Source organism: Falco punctatus (assembly GCF_963210335.1).
Source record: "Falco punctatus genome assembly, chromosome: 15".
Lineage (NCBI taxonomy): Eukaryota > Metazoa > Chordata > Aves > Falconiformes > Falconidae > Falco > Falco punctatus.
This window is the reverse complement of record NC_137595.1, coordinates 8,147,187-8,167,877: the sequence shown is the minus strand read 5'-3', so window position 1 is coordinate 8,167,877 and position 20,691 is coordinate 8,147,187. Positions and strand designations below refer to the sequence as shown.

The following is a 20,691-nucleotide window of genomic DNA, read 5'->3' as shown; positions in this document are numbered from 1 at the left end:
AAATACAGTGCATTTAGTTGGATAACTCTGTGTGAGTTGTCTCTACCTGGGATGTCCAGATTGAATGGCACTCCAGAATTTCAGGCTGTCCAGCTGCTTTTTGATTATTGGCGTAATTTTGGTAATCTCAGCCTTTTGGGCTGATGCAGTATTTCTTCAGGACTACCAATGAGTTTTGTGTCCTTTCCTGTTTGCATTTTCATCTGAGATTTACAGCAAACAGCAATAAGAGGTGCCAGAGGGCAACTTCTCAATTCTTAGCAAAATAAAAATATGTGCCAGCATTCATGCATATATTCATGTGGACACCTGTGTTATTGAAACACATTTCCTTTGCTATTTGTGATGTATTTACTTGAATCATTCTGAAATTCAAGTAATGCATAATACTGAAAAATGTCCTGTGGAGCCCGGTAGGAAATGTGAAACTTTTTGTGCTTGGAAATACTGTGTTATATATTACTTACCTTTGCCTTCAAGCATTTCCAGCATGGAGCCTTATTCTTACTGGAACCAGTGCAAACCCCAGAGGGTCTCAACAGGCTCTGACCAGAGCAAAGCCTTAGGGGCCAATACTTGTTTATAAACCGTATTCCTGGGCAATTCATTTCCCACCTAGTATTGAACTTACCTTAAATTTTTGTCTGGCTATTTAATATGCACTCTCATCACCAACACATTTGCATCCTTGGTTATCTTGTTTAATTTATTAGATTAGATCTCTCCCCTTGCCCTGCTACTTTCTTTTTTTGGTTGACTAGAGGAACTTACACTCAGGCTCACGTTAGAAGTGGCTAACTCTTCCAGGGAGATACCAGCCCTTTAAGGACCTCCCCTCCATGACTTAGAAGAGACACTGCTTTACTGCTGTGGATATCTGACAGACTGTTAAGATGGAGAAGTAGGGAGGAATAGGACCATTATTATGGTTTACTGGGAAGTGTGGTGAGATCTTGACCCATTGCTCAGACACCCTCTTATTTATCACCTCCTGTTTAACATATGTCTGTTTAAAATGTAGCTCCAAGCAGATGTGCGGAACTTACTGCTGTAAAAGATCTTGTCAACCTGCACAACATTTGAGAAGAAGAACAGGAGCAGAGACCTTGAAGTTAGAGCCAGGGAAGATTAATAACCCATGTCTAGATACATCTATGCTATGGTATCACATTGTCACCTGTGTCCTGCTGGCACAGGTCCCTGGCATGAGGGTTTTGCTTCAAGACCACATTGCTATGAGGAGCTTGTGGTGCTGCCTGAACTCGCGCTGTTCAGAACTAATGAAGATAATCAAAAGCTCCCATTCCGTGAAATTGCAGTGCACTGGGCCCTTCCCGTACATGTGATTTAAACCTATGAAAACTTGCCTTGTTTGCTACCAGGAGGCTGAGGCAGTGGCACTTGTTCGACCTCTTCCAGCCAAGCCTGGGTTCGAGGTCTCTTACCTGTGAAAAATCAATAAATCAAAATATTAGAAGATGCCATGCTGATAATTGATTCTTCCAAGAATGTTTTTCCCAAAGCTTAAACTATTTCCAACAGCAAGAAGTTATAATGAAGACTAAGTGTATTTATGAAGTGAAATCATTAACAGTGGATTAGCCAGTGAAATCCAATTTCCTGTTCCATCAGTGATGCTAACACAGACTGAAATTTCATTGATGTATTGGGCATCATTGTCATCCTCTTAACTGAGAGAAAAATTATATTTGCCATTCTCCACTGGCTGCACTTTGCAGACAAAAGTGCATCTTATAAAAGGATCAAGCCAGAATCTTAATGGAGAAAGTATTTACAAGAAAATAAATGTGCACATAAATATTTCACAGGCATCTCATATGTGCTTTGTGTTTCATCATATTTAATGTATGAATGTAACTATTTTACTTGTGTGGATTTTTTCCTCTTAAGCAATGTCTTAAGGAGCTTAAGTTAGAGAAATACGTTTGTGTGAATGTGTGTAGGGGTTTATAAGATAATATATGGAAGAGGTAGAGGAAACCTTTTCCTAAAGGTTGTTTGGTTAATTTTTTTCTTAAAGAATAGAATGAAAAAACCCCTCCTTTACAGCTTTTTAAGTATTAAATACTAAAATCCAGGTGTTTGAAGCTCTGGTCCCTGCTTTTATGGTACATACTCTCAGCCCTGCTGTGGCTTTCTCTCTCCCCTGAGGAGGGTGGCACACAGCTCACAGAAATGGGCTTTGCTGGCAGTACCAGGGAAGTGGGTGGTGTTTTGGGTAGCCAGTTTTACTCCAGTGGACCAAGCCACCTCAAGCAGAGCAAAGATCTGGACTAATATGGACACCAGTGGTACCTGCAAGTGTTGCTGCCTTGCTGCTCATTGCTCTCTTCTCCCAACCCCTCAGGAAATACATTGAACAGCAGATGATCGTGTAGGGAACCTTGTGGCTCCTCTCTCTGAGGAAAGCTGACAGTTTAATTCTGCTCCTTGCTTTCCGAGTGCTCTTCATCCCTCCACTCTCAGGATCATATTTTAGCATCTTAAGTAGCCTTTGGTAGAGGACTCTGCTGGACTGCAGCAGGGTTGTCCATATGATGTGCATGGTGGTGACTGAGACCAGGTGCTCACTCTGTGAGTAGTAAAGTTGCATGTTTAGCTTACTGAGCACCAGATAAATCCAGGCTACTATTTGTTAGGTCCTGTGAGGTGCTCTTGGCAGTTCAGCATGGTGCACTGTCACCACAAAGTCACTGATTTATAGCATGATGCTTTGGGCTGTTATATAGGTCTGCAAACAGTATGCCTGTTTGCTTATGCTGGTGCTTATGCTTATTTTTTCCTATTTACATTGTTCAATTTCAGAAAAATATGATGTGGGAAAAGCCCCAGGAGATGCTGATGGCCAGGAAAATCAGGAGCTTTGCGCGTGGTGGTGTTACTCCATGGGCAGGCAGGGAGGTTCCATCTGTACCTCCCTGAGTACAGACAGCGGGGCTCCTTCTGTAAAAAGAGCCTTTCTCCGGGTATCAGACCACTGTCTTAAAGCAGAGATGAAACACTAGATTTTGATCCCACCAATACAACAAGGCAGTGATTGATACAAAATAAAAAAAGAAACAACAACAAAACAAAACCAAAACCCCCAAGACTTTACTTACGGAAGAGTAATTTTTGGAAAAGTTATTTTAAAAAATAAAGATATGGGAGTTTTAAATACAAAAAAAATGTGGCTTTGCTGTGGGCTTTTAATGAAACCTGTTTCTCTTTTCCTGCCATTAAAAATCCCCAAACCGTTCAATTTCTGAACCAGCTCAAGGTGACCAAAAGATAATTCAAACAAAAGATAAGACCTGATTGCATTTGGACTTATCTTGAGTTTTAGTACATGCAACTGTGATATTTTCTCATCACATAAACTCTAGAGAGAGGAAAGATTTTTTTTTATTATTTTATTTTTTTTTTTTAGTGCTAGTGCTAAAATTCTGTGCTAGTTATGAACATTGCTGTTATGGTAGTTGTAGTGTTACCTCCCACAGCTCCCTCTCCCACCCACACAGAAGCTGGGGGCCACGAGGCTGTGGTTGTAGTGCATGAGATCAGCTTGTACTGTGGATGAAGGAGGCTTGGCTCTAGTAAGCCACGGAGTTTGTCTCTGTCACTCCTCCGGGAGTGGGCTGACCTCACCGGAGGGCTGGAGGAGATGGTGTTCGGAGGAAAGATTCACTAGAGGAGGTCCCTTGCAGTCCTTAGTGCTTCTGTCTTTTAACAGAGTGATTAAATACAAACCAGATCTCTAAATCAGGTTAAGCAGCCAACAGGGGCCTTACTCCTCACTGTCACTTGGTACGCAGTGTAGTCAGCATGTGATGCCAGGTAGCTTTGCTGTTTCCTTGGAGCAGAGCTCTGGTTTTCTTTTGCAGAAATCCATGACAGATCCCTCTGCACTGACAGTCAGGGCTTAGTTTTAAATTGCACTATGGAAATAGCTCCTCAAACACAGTTTCTGCGGAGTTTGGGTCTCTCACTACTCCTGTGGTGCTGGAGGACACAAAAGCAGCGCTGCTGTCATCATCAATTACGGTGCTGGTGGAGATGTTAAACCTACTGCGCTAATAGCGTGGGGCTGGGTTAACTTCAGCAGTTGAGTCATCGCATTTATAATATGAGATCACTGTTCTTGTCTCCAGTGTGATGCTACCGAGGCCAAAGCAGTGAGGGGCTCCATCCATCAAGTACCCCAGCCTGTGAAGCTTTTAGGGCCAGCATCCCTCCCGGGCAGCCGGCGAGCTGTGGCCGGGCTGGGCTGTGCTGCAGGTGGCGATGCTCTGCAGGGAATGTTCAGCTTGATCCCTGGCGAGGAGGCTGGGTTTGGAGCCCTAGTGCTCAGACCTCGGCTAGAAATGTGCAGTCTGGGTCCTTCCTAACAGAGAGGGATGTGGGAGCAGGATGCGAGCACTGCAGAGGGGACAGTGGTGAGGCACAGTTAAAAGAAGGAAAGAGAAAACTGTGATGATGAAGGAGCTAACAAACAGAAAAGAGATTGTCACTGTGGAGGCAGGTACGTATGAGACGAGGTCAGAGCGCACTGTGTTTTGCCATCCAGGTGGGCCGGGGGCTTGCAAAGAGGGAGGGATGCTTGCTAGATGGGACACATGGGCTGCCATCAGCCTGCAAAACTGAACTGTGCTGGGGATGCTCAAGAATGGCTGCGAGCCCCCAGCAGTTCTGCCTTGGATCTGCCCCCTCCCTGTGCTTAGTGCCATGCTTCTCTGAAGGGAGCCTGGGGGCCTTAGGTGGAAAGAAGTTGCCTTGAAAAGCCCATCCTGTAACTTGAAAAGAAACCTATTCCTTGCCATTAAGTTATCCAAATCAGAATGTGCCATATGCAACATTTGCCCATGGGATACAGCCAGCAGATGCGTTGGCAGGCCCCCACAGCCCACATTGGGCAAAACAAATGCTCACAAGCCCAATAATAACCATTCCTTGAAATTCGGGCCAGTCTTGGCTCTGCCTGTACACCCAGTGAGGCTCTGGGACGCGTCTGACATCACACAGGAAATCTGCAAAGCAGGGACTTGAATTCATGTCTTTCCATCATATGGTGGTGCTGTAGCGAGTGGACCATCCTGGAATAAGAGCAGTAACAGAAAACAATATTTAAATGTACATTTGACTGAGAAAGTGGACTAGAGGTTGAATGTAATAGGGATCAAGTTTTCCAAGAGGGTCTGTGGCTGAAGGATGGGGTGGGGACATTGGTCTGATTTCTTTTGTGTTCTTCAATCACTTACAGAATATCAGAAAGTCACAGGTAGAGGGAATCCTTCTTCATGCTGAGACTACTCTTAATGTCATAGTTGTGTTTTGCACATCAACATCAAATACTATGCAGAAAAATTATTCTGTTTAGAAAAGCATCAAAAGCTATCTTCAAAGAAAAATTCATCAAGAGCATGTATGTGCTCTGGCATTTTTGAAGTTGCCTTCATTAGACTTTAATGATATGATGAATGACTTTTTATCTATCAAAAGTTGCAGAGATTTCTGACTTTCTAAGCACCTTGCACATCAGTAATGTCTGGTTTTGGTAGTCCTCCCTATTGCATTATGTTTTGCTTGTGTGCTTTTAAGCCTTTTATTACACAAAATGAGGACTTTTACTTTTGCTTGGCAAACTTTACTAATTTTCAAATTCTGCAGGCTGTGTCCATTTACAAATCAAATGGATGAATTAAATTGGATTGGGACAATAAACATCAAGGGATGGTAGAAAATACCATCTTCTGAAGCGTAGCCTTCATCTGGCTCAGCTGCACAGACCCAGTGTAACAAATCAGCTCTGTTTACTGAAGTGCTCCCAGTGTTTGACATGCCACGTCCCTAAATGTCATTGCTGTGAAGCGTGCAAACTTCCCCCAGGCCCACCACTCTCAATCTTCAGCTGTTTTTAAGGGGAGGTAACAGATTTCTGATTTGGGCTGCTATTTCTTTTTAAGGTAGGAAACTGTCTTCAAAAGTAGATCTTTGATGTAAAGTAATAACTGGAAAGGAAGGGCAGGACAAACTGATCCCCTCCCCTGCTTCCCTGCAGTACCAAGCTGAGTGAGAAGATGTTACCAGGCCCTTGCTTTTTCCTCTTCTCACACTCCTGCCCCACACAATAACATGTGTTGGAAGTACCCTACGCGTTTGTGCTGGCATCACCTCCCAGAACATCACAGGTGACCCCTGCTTATACAGGAGCCAGCTGTGTTTGAGGGTGATGAAGGCAAGATCCAGGTTTCACAGGCTCGCTCCCAAAGAGGCAAACCCGACTCATCCTTGGGACTGCCTGACAGCTGTCAGAAGCCTGGGGACTCTTTCAAGTCTGTCTGGAGTTAGCAGAAATCCTGCCTCTGCTTTCTTGCATCCGCATTGGGCAAAAAGTCTTTTCTGAAGCTCTGACATTAAGTTTTTCTGTCAGATGGAGCTTGCATGTAATAGAGGATGCAAGTTACTGGTTTCCTGGGAATAGTGTATGCTGTGTTCGTTTTCTTTTTATTATCATTTTCTAAAGTTGGATGTCTTCATTACTTGGACAGCCAGGAAAGTGAGCAAGTTGCATAAACTTTGGTGATCGCCACCTTTTCCCTCACCTCTTGCATACAGGGAGTAGGGACACCAACAAACTTACTCCACTGTAGTATGACTGAGTGCTTGGCTCTGCCTGTGCAGGGAAGAGCTGTCTCTTCTGCTTCCCGACTGGAGGTGGCACTTCTGCAGGTAGTAAGGGAGCAACCAAGGGAAAACATTTCCAGGTTTTCTGGTTGAGGTAACTGAACCCATTCTTTGTAACCCTTGGACCTTTGCTACCTCTTCCCTAATAGTTCAATAGGATTTTTTCATGAGTTCTTAGATTTTAAAATCAACCTGGTGTAAACCTGTTGCCCTGGGGTTCTGCCAGCAAAGTTTTAGCTACCCCAGTGGACCTTGTAATGGTAGGGAAAGAATGCAGCACTGGGGGTCTGAAATGCAGCTGACAGTCAGCACAGCTCTGGATAACATTCTGCTCTTCCCTAGTGAGATGTGGTGCACACAGGTATAAGTAGGTGGGAACAGCTGCAGCTCTTGTTGTGGGAAAGAATTAATACCGTTTAAACTGATTTATGTGCTTGAGATAAACTACCTCCTGCAAGTATTTGGATTCAGAAGAGTCTATAGTTTGTATTGAAGAGGACTGTCAAGATGTTCAGGCTTCTGCAAAATAGGGAGAGATTTAAACTTGTGAAGGAGCTACAAGTTCTCATATTTCTTGGAGATCTATGTTTCTCTAATCCATGTCTATATTCGCTTACATTTAATTAGAGACAGGCCCTGAAATGACTTAGTGGGCTGTTTGCATGCCAGATCCACAGCTGAGACAAATTCATTTGTCAAGTGTAATTCCTGAACACAACCGACCACCTTGTTGTAAAATGTTGGCGTGCAGGACCTCCAGCGGGCTGGGAAGGTCGTGGGAAAAGCTTGCTCATCTCCGCTTGTGCAGGCTCTTCTGGCTGCCTTTCAGGGATGGCAGAGCAGTGGTCTTGCCTGTGCCAGTAGTGGAGCTGGAGTGGTTGGTGCCTGGCATTTATAGCTTCCTTTTGCAGTTCTGGAAGTATCAGCCCATCTCCTCCTGCGTGACAGTAAGCATCAGAGCAGTTCAAAACCCTTCTCATCATGTTCCTCACTGACTTTGCAAATGCACTGCTTGAAAAACTTGCTGGTTATGAGATCAAGTTGGAAGTGATTATCAGTTTAACAGCTGCTTTGTAAAAATGTGTTTGTCATAAAGTCATGTTTATCAGTGAAACCAAGCTGGAATTAAACATTTGAACTGCTGGAGTAAATATCCTGGTAAAATGATACGGAATTAACTGACGGAGCCGTGGTGATACGGCGTTTGTATCTTGTGGTTTCCATAGATACACATGTCACAGTGTTTTGCAAACACTGCACAACACCTGAAATATATTTCTGCTACTCCAGGAATAATAATTACACTTAAGTGCATTCTGCACAAAACCACTCCTTACGCATTTGTTGAATGATGAAAACTAGCCAGGTTTTCAAAGGTCATTGCAGCTTTCTCAGCTTTAATCGTAATTTTTTCCCAAACTAAAGGTGGAAGAAAAAGGAGGCAGAGGAAGCCCCTGGCCCAAGGTCTGTGTATGTAATTTTGTGATACGGTCCAGTGAGTGTGCTTCAGCCTGGGGCAGGGACTGGGATGTGTGCATGCCCTGTCAGCAGCAAGGCTGGTTGTACCCACGTTGGGTATGGGAATGGGGAGTACTGAGAGGAAGGAGGCAAAGGAAGGTTCAGGAGAGAGCAGATGAGATGAGCAAACAGATCCTTCCGTTTCAAGCAGAGTGTCTGAAGGTGGCAGCGAAGTGAGCAGATCAGTGAGGCTGGAGGATGGTTCCTTCAGCACATCTAAGTTGCAAAGAAAGGGACATTCAACTAAAGCAGCACTTTGCTGATGGGAAGTCTTCCTTTTCCAGAGACACATTTCCAGCTGATGCCAATGGTTTGAAGCAGCCCAGCGCCCTCACTGGGTTCAAGCGGAGGCAGAGCCCTGCACCCACTCGGCGCCTGGGCGAGGGCTGGATCCCCCGAGCGCTCAGCCCCGCAGAGCACACCGAGTACTGGCCTCAGCTCAGATCCGGTGCCGGCTGTGGAGGCTGAGCTCGTACAGGAATCTGGCTCATCTTGTGTAGGAATAATTGAAACAGTCAGAATTATTATTCTCCCTCCCCAGTTCTTCATATCAAACACGTGTTTCCCCCCTCCATGCTCTAATTAAAAATTAAAGGAGAGGGAGAGAGGAGGAGGAAACTAATAATGCCGGTTACGCATTTGGCTTACAAAAAAGAAAAGCACGCTCTTAATGAGTTTGTGGACAATAAGTAGGAAATGATTCACACTTAATAAATGTCTTTGCTGTTAATCTCTGTTAACCTAGGGGCTCTGTTACTTATATCAAAAAGTCCTCTCACTTTCTGTTGTGTTATTGCAAAGAATGAACTTCAATATTATTTTTTGCAGGGGCTATTGAACCTGCTGCCTCTGGAGCACTGCAGTGCCGTGCAGCATGGACAGTCTGGTCATTGTCATGGTAAGAGTATTTTATCGCTGTGGTGACTCTTCCCCTCGCCCACTGCAGTGCTGGGAGGATAGGAGGTCCCAGGACACACACCAATGTCACGGAAGGGTCAGCTGCAGCTTCCTAGATTTTGATGCAGGAGGGCTGCTGGGGTCACCTGCTCGCTGAGATAACAGAGCTGCTGCTGGAGGGGTTTCTGGGTGGTTTACCATTACCTGAAGGGCTGAAGATGAGTCTGTGCTGGAGAGTTTCAAAAGGACCCCAGAGCCAAGCATCCGCCAGCCCTCCTGCCACATGCTGGAGAGCTGGGAGTACAACGAACGGATGTGATTAGCACACTGTGTTAAAAAAACCCACACATTTATCTTGCATGATGCACAGTCTTTCACAGCTTTCTCATCCCATGGAGTAATGCCCAGAAACTGATGTTATGCTGCTGTAATCGGACAAGAGAGGGGGGCTGCAAGGGGCAGAACGGATATTGCTGAATATCCCTCACGCTTAATGGTTTTCTTTCCAGCAGCATCATCTTTCACCTTGTCCCTTGTGCCTGGGCTTCAAACATCTAAAGCTGCTGTATTTTAGTTTTGGGTTTTTGTTTTTTTTTTCCAGTTTTGGTCTGTGACATTAAATTCCATCACTGTTTTTCTGAAGCAGCAGTGGTGGCAGGGGCTGGGTGACTCATCCTGTCAGTAACTGATGGCTCAGGAGGATGCAGATGGCCATCAGTGTTACTGGGAGCTGCAGGTGATCCATGAACCTCTTGAGATGCTGCTGCACGTGTGCAGCTGACCTGAGTTGAGTGAAGGTGAGGATGGGACAGAAGAGGAAAATTAGATTTTGGGGAAGATCTAGTGTCAGAACCAACTTCTAACACAGCAGCAAGATGTGTCTTTGACTCCCAAAGCAATTCCCAAGAAAGCCTTGTGATCTCACTTTGTCTGGATGACGGCTCTTCTCTGTAATCCGCAGATTTTCCCTTCTGGCCCAGCTGGACCCAACTTTTCAGAGAAAGCCAGCATCTCTGGCTGAGATGTCTCCAACCTGTGAGGTTTGCAGAAGGGTCACATCCTGATTTGACATCAAATCCTTCAAAGGAAACTTTTCCATTGATTTAATGCATTGTTTCTTTTACCTCTAGCCAGGAGTTTTATCTCATTAATTCTGTGAATCAAACCGTGCATCTGAAATTCTTTAATTTTCTTTCTGAGAGAAAGATATTTTACATTTGGAGCTGGATAAAAATTAAAGCATGAACATTACCTGACTGGATTCTAAGTCCTCTGTAACATATTCAGAGTGAAGTCTGTACAGCTGCACAATGTCCCTGTTAATGTAATCAATACCCTCCTCTCTTGCAGTGTTGTTACAGGCATGCTACTCTTCTCTGGTTCTGGCCAGTGAATTTTGAAATATTGTTTGCATAAATTTGCCTACTTCTCACTGTATTTATTTGACAATGCTTTTAATTATCCCAAAATCAGATTTTCAAATATAGCAGTTTCTCCCCTCTGTGATTGCTATGGAAATTTCACTTGGAAAATCAAAGCTTTCAGAGGTTGTTTTACTTTCATCTCTTCCTTTTGATGAGGTCCTAATACATCAAAAATCTACACTCAGAAACATCCCATCATATCTCTCTACTCAAATATTTAAAATACCAGGAGGTCTTCCTGGTATAGAAGGAGTGCAACCAGGAGCATCACACCCCAGTGCTCACTGGAGCTTGGGATGAGGACCCAAATCATGTCAAAGCTCGGGACGCTTGGCTGGAGCGTTGCCTGTCTGCAGACACCACTGCTGGGACTGAACACAGCAGAAGCATGTCAGAGCTTGATTGAAACTGGACAGAGAAGGTCCTATAGGAGCACATTTTCTACGGGAAAATCCCTGATCTGAGAGGATTCAGTGCTGGGTTGCCAGCAGCCAGTTACTAACCCTCTAAAGGCTTTGTGTATCTGGGAGCACTAAATAATTTAACAGTCTTTCCATCCAACCTCATGGAAATTTTTCCGATGTGTTGAAAAGTTCTCCCGGCCACCACCTGTAATGGAAATGATGAGAGAAACCCAACAAGACGAGTACTAGCACTTGTCATAACAAAGATGAACAAAAAAAATGCATGGAGAAGCAGCCCTCCTGGCAGAATATGACATTTCAATGTGTTTCCCTCCTTCAATTTAACCTTGCTGGAGGTTCAAAAAGCCGTTCATGTAAAGGATCAATAGATCCAGCACCGTATTTAGTGTCATACTAAATGCTGGACCAGGCAATTATTTGATTCATCGCTGTGGTAAGTGAAGCATCCAAGTGTGACAAAATTATCATATTTTCTTGTTTCTTGTGTAACTGAAATATTTCATCCTTAGAGGCAGTTATGTTAAAGATTAATGTTCTGTTCTTGACAGGTATTACCAATGGCTTGTTAATTCAGTGTTAGTTTTACAGCTTTTCTTGGCATTTTGCATTCACTCAATCTCTGATCCATAGGATATGTGTGCCAGAGGGACTCTTCCAGTAGCACCAGTGTCCTCTGAGCCAGCTGGCTGGAGCACTGGGGAACAAATGTGCTTACTGGCATCACAGGGAATACTCCTGCTGGCTCCAAAGAGCCAATTCTAGAGTTGAATCCATTCTACTTTAACAATCCAAAAGATATAGGTCTACATTTACTCAGGGTAATCAAATAGATAACCAACAAATTACACATGCCTAGCCACTTCACTTCAAAACACTTTAATAGTTCTGTATTCACTAACAGCAACATCCAGGTATCATAATATCTCAGATAAAACCTGCGAGGAAAGCTCATGCACTTTTACTTTTATAGTTACATAGGTAAAAGTTGCAGATGCTTGTGACATCTTTTGCCAGTCCATGGGAGAGCTGAGATACTGGGAATTTATGACCTGAGCCTGCAGTGGATTATCCCACATCAATGACTTGCAAGTACTGTTCCTTCCAGCTGAGATGGACAGAAGTTTGGTCATGAGACCAATGCTGTTCTGAGTAGAGTGGCTTTGTAACCAAGATAAGACGTCATCATCAGTTTGCAACCCTTTCCAGCCAGAGAAGGGTGTGCTGAGGCCAGTGAAATGAAATTCTAAGGGAGCTGCTGACTGTCTTGTATGAGTGGTATGTGATGTTCTGGGTAGCTTGTGAAGAGCCCAAGGACTTCCATTTTTACCCAGGGTCTTCATGGTCTTGGATACCTACAGAAACATGGGCTTGGGAGTGGAAAAGGTGTCAGAAGTGAAGATAATATTCTGAGAGGAGACCAGCTCATCTTGCATGTGAGAAGGGCACAGTCCCCTGAAAAAACAGGAGCCCAAATGGGTATCTGCTGGAGGCTTTCAAGGAAAATTGCGGCTCCCAAGAACAAAGACCTCTGGACTGGAGGACATGGTGCTGTTTGAAGCTCTGAGATTTCAGCTGCTTTCAAGTGCTCAGTGCTTGTTGAAGAACCTCTTGATTTTATCAGCTGTGTAAGTCTTAGTTTGCACACTACAGAGCAGTTGCACCTATCTGGGTGCAAAAGGAACTGATTGCATCAATTCTTGAGCACTTACCTCCTTGCACAAAGTTGCAGCTCTTCGTTATTCAGTATCATTTGATCATACTGTGAAAAACACTGCAACTCTTCAATTACCTGTGCTGTAATGGGTTAGAGGTACAGGCTTGTTCTCACAGTCCTGGGCTGGGAAACCGGAATTGTAACTCCAGGTGCCATTCTACTGCTGTTATCCCTACCTGGTGCTGTGGACACACCTGCCTGAAGAACCAGGAAGACGTTTGCTTGAGTAATGTGTGTGTCTATATATATTTGTATATTTGTTTCTTCCAAAGTAATTCAAATTCTACTGAAAAATTATATGGAAAGTTCCCTGCTACTTGCCTGTTCTTCAGTATTTCTGCCTTAAATCCTTGTTGCAACCTCAGGCTACAACATCATCTGGAGGGGGGCTTTAAAAGATCAGCAACAGGGCTGAGCTGGCCTGCAGAACTTGGCAGGCAGCTGGAATCTAAATTACTGAAAGTACCAGAATTTATATCAGATATAATGTATTACAAGTAAGATTTATAGAAGGATTACAGAAAGCAGTTAGTTAAAGCTACTGGCAGTAAACAGGAATTAAAATATTTATCTAGCTGTAAAAATATGAATAATGGAGTAATTTATTTAGTTATGTAAAGAAGCTACGTACTTTAAACTGACAACAAATGACTCTCTTAATATCACTAATATTTTACAGTGTCCATGTATCAAAATCCTTCTGTGCTTTTTGCTTCCAAACAAAATCCTCTTGTATCTAATTAGTGCATAATACAGAATTTCCTCAGGCGACAGACATGCTCACAAGGGGGTAGAGCACCCAACAATGTTAGTTATTTGCCTTTTTGCCTTCCTTCCCTCTCCAAGGCTGTAGCATTTGGAGATCAGTTCCTTCCTTTCCTTCCCTCTGCGAGGGTATGTGATGCTGGTTACAAGGCAGCTGGCTGTGTTCCTGCATAAAAATATCACTCTTCCAATTATTGCATTTCTTCTAATTTTGCATTTTGTGTTTTGTATTATTTTTTTACAGGAAGGTCAGGTCTTTCTCTGGGAGTTGGTTGAGATTTGGGCCTCCACTATTCCAGTCTAACATTTGAAACCTTTTTTCATGGAAAAGCATCCCTCTTTTTGACCCAGACCTCTCTGGTTACCTCCTGCAATATCCTTTCAGTTCAGCAGCTTAGCCACATGATCTATAAGACAAACAACAAATGTAAGGCAACATTTACTGCCCCAGTAAAAATGTATTGGTGATCATGACCTCATGAAAATGAGGTTTCATTTTTACTTTTTCAATTGCCTACTTGCCAGGAATAACTTTCAACACATCGTACACTTACAGCAATGCTTCCTGCTATTCTATCATGGAAAAGCTGCAAATTCCTCTGTTGCTGTAGGTCTGTAAATCTGTGCTTAATTCTGCCTGGACTGATAAAAAAATCTGGTGGGGAATCATCAGCTTCACCTGGAGAGCTGTGTAATCCTCTGCTAGCCAAAGCACCGCCCTGGGGCCAGCTCCTTCCTGATGCAACTTCATGGATTTCAGTTACCACCAGGTCTCTCGAGCATCTTGCTCCCAGCCTTCTGGGTAAGACAAAAATATCGTTCATTTCTTGTTTAGGACTAAGGTAGGAAAGCTCAGTGGTCTGCTGGTTTCTGCTCTTACTCTCAAGTCCACTTCAATTTTTAAAATATGCAGCAGGGAGGATTAAGAAGCACAGCTGGCCTTCTTCTGTGTCTTGCTGGATTCCCAGGGTAATCGGTCATGCTGCACATGGAGTGGCTCCCAGCAGCTTGGTTATCTCCTATGCTATCTTCTGCTGACAGTAATAAATCTAGCCCTTGGTGGTAGTCTAGGAAATTAGCATTAATAATGATTTTTGGGTGGTCAGTTCATTGCCCTCCTGGGTCAGACCACCCCAATACTCTGCACGCTCTGCTCCTCTCTCCCTCTGCAACAGATTGGTCCCGCTCCACTGCGTCAACACAAATTACTTAGTCAATTTGTGTTTGAACTTTGTCTTTTAGACATAACTTGTGAGTCCTGTGTGAGCCGTGTGTGTGGTTTTCGGTGTGCACAGTGATTCATCCCCTCCTGACCATCTGTGGTGTTGAAGTTTGCTCTTCCTCTCAGACGGCGCCTCCCTAAGAGGAGTTTCAGCCTTTGTGAGCAAGGAGCCAGCACACAGCTGGCCGCCTGCTCGCCAAGCGGGGACCTGCAGGGCTCGCTTGGCTCTGCCTTTGAAATGGCAAAGTGATTTTGGTGCTTATAGAAAGCATCGCATGATAATTTAAAGGATATGAGCAGCGGCAATCAAAGAAAGTAAAAATGGTATTAAAATAAGGCTAAAATATATAGTATTGAAAAAGTACTGTGATTATTTTGGCTGGCTACTTAAAAATGATGTAGTAGGACTCATGAAAGAGAAAGGGATCTGTGTGTAGCAAGGGACAGATAGGGAGTAGTTACCAGAGGGTTACCCGAATGGTAAAAAGACATGGAATTTTCTCATAAAAAGAAATCTAGACTGCTACAATGGGAAGGAACTCTTTCTGTTGCAAAAGCCTTTTGGCTTCTGCCAAGTAGGGGGGAGAAATACGGTCGTGACACCTGGGATTTATTGCCCAACTGTGTTGAAAATAGAGCTGTTTTTCAAGGTACAGACAGGAAGCAGAGCAGGAGGGGATTACAAAACCTTGAGCACTTTCTCCTCTGGATTCTGCTGGGGAGATTCCCCAAGGTTTCCTATCTCAACAATTATTTTTGATTATTCATAACCTAGTGGGTTTTGGTTTTATTAAGGCAATATTAGCATGCATGCTTTACTCATTATATTATGATTCACGTGTTCTCAGGGCTTCTTCAGACCATTACCTAGAACTAGTTTTCCATCAGCATGGGGACGTATTAAACTTGCAGAAGTTATTACCCTGCTTTCTCAGGAGCAGCATGGGAGCGAATGTGCTGCACAGCTGTCCTGCCCCTGATTAGCAACACTGTCTACCTGCTCAAAGACTTCTTTTTGCAAATAATTTTAAAGCATTGTTTATTAACGGTGTTAATGGTGGGTGACTGTACCTGTTGGGTACGTTTTTTGAAGTGTTTAACCTAAATATATACAAAAATACAGTAAATACTAGCTAATGGTGGGTGTTCCTAAGTAATTTCTAATAACTGACGAAGTCTTGTCATGTTTGCACCGAACCCCTACCCTGTGTTCCTTATCCAGGCTGCTGGGAAATCTAGCAGCAGTTCCTGCGCAGGAATTAACTTTGCTTTGAAGTGAATTTGTCTGGGTTTGTTCCCTTATGGGTACCAATTTAAGGTGGTCAAAATGATTGTTGATTCACAACGGGTGAATTCAGGGATTTCTAGACATACAATTTGAGAGAATTTTGGTGAAACTGAACTTCAGCTTTCTAGAAGATGCTTCTTCACAGTGTGTGCTTTGCTCATGGAACCCATTACATTGCTAAGGCAAGGTGAAAACCCCAAACTCAGCAAGTTGCAAGGAAAAAAATGCAACTTCTTTTCTTAGGGTTGTGTGCTTATATTTAACGTAAGGCTTTCAGGCCTAAACGAGGTTCCTAGTGGAGGCATGTTCTTCTGCAGGATTGCTGCTCCCTTCCTGTGAAACACCTGGACTTGGCCACGGCCTCAACATAGGGGTAGTGGACAAACGCACTCCAGACCAACTCACAGAGCTACGCTTTTATTTTCTTATGACAGCAAAATAGAGACTTTGTCAAAAGCGTGTGAAAGATGTGGAAGTTATCAGTCTTCAGAAGTAAACGTGATCCCGGAACAAGTTTATATCAAGCCTTGGGTCGTTGCCAGCTTCAGTGCAGTCCTTGGATAAATACCTCCTGAACCACTATAAGACATTAATATTTCATACCTTCGGGGAAACTCGCAGCCAGCTGTCCTTGGTGCGTGTCCAATGTCTCCGGCACTGGAAGGAAAAGCAGCACTGCAAAGTGCTGTGTATTCTGGGTCGGATCCAGCAAAAGTGCCGCTACAGGGACAACTGGAAATCTGTGAGCTGCTACACTGTGGGTGCTTGAAGGAGCGTGCACCTGGCTGGGCTGAGCTCTCACTGGCTGGCTTGCACCTTAGGTTGGAGTATCTCCTTCTGCCCTGCCTTCTGCTTTCCAAACACCTGGCACAAGGGGTAGGACTGCATGAGGAAAGCTGGTTGGGAAGTACTGGGAGACACCCAAACCAGGAAATTAGACTGGCCTGAAAAACAACACCCATGTTGTTTTAGAGTGAGATCTACCCAATTGGTTTGTTCTGGTTACATTTTCTTTTAATGGAGGCTGCAATGAAGTGCTGGAAAATGAGGCCTTTTAACAGCAACAGGAAAATGAAGGGGAAAATTCAGGAGGGAAATATTGTTAAGAATGAAGAAAAATCACAGCCAGCTAAGTATCAAACCTTAATTTTAAGGAGCATAGCATGCCTGAAGTAATAGGGAAAAGCTATGTCTGAAATGATGGTTGGCTCAGAGGTGCAAAGCCTGGAGCTTCCAATTTTCTGATTTGCCTCATTATTTCAAGACTCCTTGATACATTAGGTCAGATGTTAGACAGGTTTCAGAGGAAGAAAGAGACTAACTTTTCACTTCTGAAGTATGAGATAAATAACTATATTCAGTCACTATGGGGGTGGGGTCTGTTGCACACTTCTCACTTCAGCCCCATGGAGATGAAATGTGCTGCACCATCCAGGTTAGCATCGTCTGACATTGCTTATCTCCTCTGCAAGAGTAGATGGCAGCTCTGCCACTGTCTTCAACAGCAGCAAGTTTAAATCAGTATTTAAAAAATGTTATTCTTAATAGTAAACAATTTGGAGTTGCTACTTAGGCTATGGAATGTGCTTGGGCTTTAGCACGGATAGTGCAGCAGCTGTGCAGGCCAGGGATACTCCTGTTTGCTTAGCCTTGCTGCGAGACACCAACATTTCTGTGAAAGCTACTTGAAACTAAAGTGTTTTACTATTTGCTTATAGCTTCTTCTGAGACTGGAAGCCAGGGGAAGAGGATATACAAAATATCCATTCTTCAAAACAGAATGTGATTTTTTGATTTGTGGACTGTAAACTAAAACTTTTAAACAAAATGATAGTGTGTTTTTATAAGAGACATACAAAGTGACTTTTTAAAGTAATACAATATCTGAATATCTGGAGCTAAAGAGGGAAGTTTTCAGTGCTTTTTAAATTTTTTTTTGTTTTTTACCCAGGGCAGACACTTCAGTCCTGCCAAGTGCTGAGCACTCTGGTCTCTCCCAGCAAAGCCACAATACATGTCGCAGAGCATCAGATCAGTCCTACAGATTTCATGCTCAGTCACTTTTTTGGATCAGACTGGAGCACTCTGTGCTTATTCTGGCAAGCTAGTTTTCCATTGAGAGAGGAATGCTTGGGATGCTGTGGGGACAGATCACTAGGAAAGTACAGAGCTACTACTCTACAGGAAAGTAGAACAGAGCATCCCCCGTATCATCCCATTTGATTCTTAAGGAGGAGTAATGCCCCCCAGTGTAAACTTCAGTGTTGTATCAGATCTTGCTTCAGAAATCACAAGAGGGGGAGAAGAAATTAGGATATTGGGTAGGAGGTAACTCCAGCAAAGATGGGGAGGTTGCCTGGGAGAGATGTGAACGTTAATGGGGCACTTTGTAGGAAAACAGGGTTCTGTCAATTCCAGCATGGATCAAGGGACAAGCCCCTCCCCATGCCTTGGGACCTCCACGTTAGATTTACAGAGCCTCATCAAGCAAGACACAGAGCTCAGAAATGTCACCTGCTGCCATGCAGACCCGTGGGTGACTCAGCAATGCAACACAAGGGCTTGCTCAGTAATGACAGATTGTTCTGTATTTTTAAATACATTACTTCATTTTATTTTTTCCCCCAAGTATCTTCTAATTATGTTTTCTTTGGTATTGATCCTGTGCTCTTTTAGAAGCTAGATTCATCCTTTGCTTCTTAAAAAGCAGGAAAGAAAATATTTGGAGTCTGAGGTGCTCTGTGTTCCACCAACCGTGTCTGCTGGGCTTGTTTGCTGCCTGACAGTTGGTTTGGGACTCCTGATCGCATTTTTTAGGGCTGTGATTTTACAGTATGTCAGCATCATATGTCTATCTACCTGCTCTGCAAACCACTTGTGGACAGTTGACCAAACAAAAGTTTTATGTTTTAAGAAAAAAAAATCTATTTTTTTAGTGATGAGATTCTGTTGCCAACTCTCTCCTGTCATTCTCCTGTCCTGTTTACTGCTTAGACTTGAAAAGCATAAAATTTTTTGAAGGCTTTGCTTTTAAACCCTGCTCTTGTTTTTCCTTTGTGACTGCTTTGACAGACTTCTCAGATGTATATTTCAGTATAGGTTGATGTGAAGCTAATGAGAAGGCAGATGTTTATTTACAGAAATATGGGTTCCATTTGTAAAATTATTTCCTGGTGAGAAAAAACATTGCTTTCCTATTGCCTTACATGCTAGGACTTTTTTTAAATCCGTTTTTCTTTACAGCTTGGTCTTTAAACTGTATATGGCTATAGGCACATAAAACAGCCAGTAAACTCTAACCTCACAACTTTAGAGATCATTATAAGACACAAAAAGATTCAACTGTTGTTTTAAGTCAAGAAATGGATTTACACATCATAAAATAAGTTTAGAAATAGCACCACTTGTTTAAAAATCTGACTAATAAGTACTAAATTAAAAAAGCCTAAGTTTATAAATTCTCTGTCTACACTTTGAGATATCTGTTGACTGATTTACATGAAATAAAACTTTGAAGCTCTGTTGTTCTTAGTTTTACACAGTCAGGTTTTCCATATAAACACCAACCCTTGTTTCATACATCCTTCTTAGATTTATTTCTATCACTTCATCTTTTGTTATTACCACTGACACTATAAAATAATTGTGTAAATAGAAGCATAGCTACTCTGTAGCATATGGTCACAAACTGATCTGTATATAAAAGCCTACCTTATCCAAATTAAACGTGGAGGTCTGCTTGTGTTTCAAAATGTGGCTGAGGGTCCAAGCGCCCAGCTGTGAGAGATTAAACTGACCGTTTTGGGGATGGGATGAAGTACTCCCGGTTAGGCTGTGGGTGGGGGATGCTCTTGCTGCAGCCTGCGTGGATTTGGGGCCAGCCCTGGCACTGCCTACCTGTTCACCAGGGCAGGTGAATACTCCAGGATGTAAAACTTGCCCAAGAGAAAAGTCAAGTACTCATGTGGCTGGCAGCTAAACTGGCTTGTAGTGAGACGTGTGCGCCTCAGAATCACTACAGTGCATGGTCTGTCCATGGTGCTCCTCTGCCTGCAATGGGACCCTTGGCCGGCTGGGGTGTCTCTCTTGGCTTGCACCAGGATAATTAACTGGGCTTTTCCTAATTTAGGCTTTCAGGTCATGTGACAGGATTTACTCCTGGTGTGAGTCACCTAATGAGAGAAGGTAAGTGGGTCCCTCCAGCTGGTGTGCAGGGCCAGGTGGTGCTGGGAGAGAGGAGCCCTGGCAGTGCACTGGACACGAGTAAGTCTCCTGTGCTAGCCTCTGCTAGCTCTCCTGCCCTCTCCTCCTAAGTCCACAGATCTGATAGACCCTAGAAGTCCATTTGCAACCTCTTCATCAATGTTTTCCTAGTGTCCTGATGGTAACTGGAAGGACAAACCCTCTTGTTTCTCCTTATTTTCTGATGCTTTGTTTATTTATATTTATATAATGCTTTGCATTAAGTGTCTTAAAAAAATTATCTGATGTTTTCTGGGTTCCTTTGCTTTCTGTTTTGCAAAAAACCAGTGCAGCTGCTGCAGGGAGACCTCCCCTTTCCTGGTATCAGGGACAGGTTGGAAATCTGGAGCCAGGCCCCATTTGGGACTTACCTGTGTTGTGCAACAAGCCTGGAAGTCCTGCCCATGGTTACATCCAGCCTGAGAAGGCTGGCTTAGAGGTGAGGTGGCTTGTTGCCTGAAGTGTTGAGTACAGCTGGCTGAGTTATGCAACTGAGTTTCTCAGTTCTTAAT

The 20,691-nt window shown here is 43.5% G+C and overlaps 1 long non-coding RNA gene across 1 annotated transcript in view; it reads left to right on the top strand.

Moving 5' to 3' along the window:
* LOC308054015 overlaps positions 1-19,956 on the top strand; it is an 83,902-nt gene extending 63,946 nt beyond the window's left edge. Inside the window, exons 2-3 of the long non-coding RNA XR_013923907.1 lie at positions 2,827-4,522; positions 9,031-19,956. This is a non-coding gene — a long non-coding RNA (uncharacterized lncRNA). The remainder of the gene's footprint in view (positions 1-2,826; positions 4,523-9,030) is intronic.
* Positions 19,957-20,691: the final 735 nt, after the last annotated feature.